Below are 2,989 nucleotides of genomic sequence, written 5' to 3'. Positions count from 1 at the left end.
AAATACCTACAACTACATACCCACACATGCAATATTTTTCCTATTCTAAATACATATCACAAACAATAAAGTGTATTCTAAGTGTTCAAGTGAGAAAAAGAAAAAAATATAATGTTAAAAGGACATATTAATTCTGATATGAAACCTTTCACTATAATCAAGAACAAGCATGTTGATTTCACAAGGAACAAGTGCAAATAATAGAAGAATAGTTTATGAGTGTCATGAGCCCATGTTCAAACCTCATGAAATACTCTTTCAAATATCATGAAGCAATTGGATGTTCGTGATGAATTGAAGGGATATGAGCTATATGAGCCTTCACTAAAGAATAGATATACACTTTCAAATGATGTAATTCATTTACTGAAATAGGGGTCTACATCATCTTGTTTTAGAATGAATAGAAACATTCAACATAAATTTGCATTAAAGGAGCAATTTGAGATTTGCATATCTCACTGATTGGCATAGGTTTGTTATCTTTATTGTGTGTGTGGAATAGATATTGAAAAGTGGGTTGAAACTCAAATTAGACAATACTTTGGAATTGATTTGTCAGCATCTGCTCTTAGTGAAGCTTGGGAACAATGGGAGTATCATCAAAGGCCTTACTCTATTGATTTTTATGAACTAGATCCTTGTATGCCAAATTTAACATCATTTCTTCCAGGTAAAGATATTCTAACTGATATTATATGTTGTCTCCAGAACTTGTAGGATTGTTTTGCAAGTGAGGATCACACAAGGTGTCTTCTTCAAAATGTGGCATCTCTATTAAAACCTAGATGCTACTTCTTTGAAATAACTGCTGATTCATCCACTATATGGTCAAAGTATCAAAAAGCTATTGAAGGAGCAATGAAGGTAGGTATCCTTAAGGTTAATGGAATGTTGCATCGTGTATGTACTGAGCAATGTGTTATAACATTTGAAAATGATAGGTTTATGCTGTTTGGTATGAAATATCAACTGTAATTTTCAAATGGATTTCTTTCACAAGCTCAATTGTTCATGTACTTTCCAAGCTTAATCAGGTTGTCAAAAAAGGTCAGTTTGGAGTATGTTGAGATATAAAATATGATGAAATTTTTATGGAGACCATCATATTAAACTTTTAGGTATGTTGCATAACACATTTGGGAGTTTTCTAGATAATGGAGGACAACTCTCTCATCAAACTCTTGACATCTTGAGTCTATTTGCTACTTTCATATTTCAAAACTAGATCACTATCTAATTGAATCAATGAGTAGTCCAAGTTTTTCTTATGATAGAGTACAACTAGAGATTTCAAACCCTATGGTTGACCCTTGTTCTAAATCTATGGGTGCTCAAATTCACAATGCACAATCTTTGTTAGATTCAAGGGATCAAAATCAATCAAGGTAGTGCCAATTCTTACAAATGACATCTAATGAGTAGTTGATACCAAACAATTCTTATTCAAATGTTAGCAATCAAAGGTTGAACTATGATTGAAATATGCATGACAATGTTGAGGGCTGGAAAAAAAGTTGTGATGATGTTAATAAGCTTATGGGCTATGCATTCAATGCAAAAAATAGGAAGCATCGAAGAAGAACTTTTGGATCATGCTATATTTCCCCACAAAGAGAGATCTTTAGTTACACTCAAAATGGAAGACGAAGACATAACTCCTATTTAACTCGTACGCATCTACAATTTGATTTATTAGAATCCCATGATGACCATAGTGAAAATATTTCACCCAAAAAATCTTTAGGGTTGGACGCCTACCATGAGAAAAGGTCAGTTGAAGTAAAATTATATTCCTTTTCAACTGATAATAATAGGAAATATATAGATGGAGGATTTCCCATCTCATTTTGTACATCTCAAGAACCTACAACTGTATGTCAATAGATTGATGATGAAAATTTACAATAGGGAAATGAAATCTAGTAGTTAAAATCATAAAAGAAAACCAATGCAGAGAAGAGAGTAGCTCCTCAGAATTCAAAATGGTGTCTACATCAAATATCCAAGTAAAGGAAATCCATCTCTAATAGTAGCAATTAACACAATGGCAGCCATGAAAAAAAAAACAACCAACCTTACCTCTATTTCTCTAGGATGCTCATGAGAAGTCACAAATGTTAGAATTCTTTTAGAATAACTGAGGGGGGGGGGGGGGGGGCGGTGTGAATCAGTTATTCAAAGTCTAATAATGTCCAATCAATCTTTCTAATGAAATAGAGGTGAATTAGAAGTACTATCATTTTTGCTTTCTTATCATGCATGCAATTAAACATTAAAAAATCATGAAAAGTAAACATGCATCATACCATAACACAATGGATTTTGGTAACCTAGAAACCCTCCAGGAATAAGAAGGTAAAACTGGGGTGGGGATGACACCCACAAAGTAATTGTGCAATTAATTTCAACTATTCTGATGGTCTGCCTTGTTAAAGGCTTTACACACTATAAGATGTGACCTTGTTAAAGGATTTTTACACCCTATTAGGAGTGTGCCCTATTAGCAGACTTAAGAACATTCAACTTGGAATGTCACCCTATTAAAGGATTTACATAGAGCTATTAGGCCCACCCAAATCCATGGGATTTATAGTCACCTTCTCAAAAGAATCTTTTATCCCTCTCTAAGGATCTCATATCCTTCTCCTAAGGATCTTTTATCCTTCTCCTAAGGATCTCTTATCCTTCTCCTGGGGATCTTCTATCCTTTTCCTGAGGCTTATCCACCTAGCTATTAAGTTAACCTAGCAGTGTAGGATTTCAATGTCTAATACAATGGTAATAGAGTATTAGAAATGTTTTGACCTGATAAAGATTGCAACTTTAACCTTATAGATTTCATATCACTCTTTAGTTCTTTTCTTTGCTTGGCTTTTATCCCTTGCAGTGCTAATAGTTTGTTCACCCTTCAAGATCTATCTCCTTGAGTTCTTCCTCTTGTTATGCCAATGCACTCTATGGTCACTTGATCAACTTAGAGTCTTGA

The 2,989-nt window shown here is 33.8% G+C and overlaps 1 pseudogene; it reads left to right on the top strand.

The window, feature by feature from the left end:
- The first annotated feature begins 267 nt into the window (after positions 1–267).
- On the top strand, positions 268–1,392 carry LOC149574766 (mRNA cap guanine-N(7) methyltransferase 2-like; annotated as a pseudogene).
- Positions 1,393–2,989: the final 1,597 nt, after the last annotated feature.

This window comes from Cupressus sempervirens, chromosome 2, assembly GCF_028749045.1.
Source record: "Cupressus sempervirens isolate cs-2001-9-10 chromosome 2, ASM2874904v1, whole genome shotgun sequence".
Classification (NCBI taxonomy): domain Eukaryota; kingdom Viridiplantae; phylum Streptophyta; class Pinopsida; order Cupressales; family Cupressaceae; genus Cupressus; species Cupressus sempervirens.
Note: the sequence above shows the minus strand (reverse complement) of the source record. Positions and strands in the feature narration are given on the sequence as shown.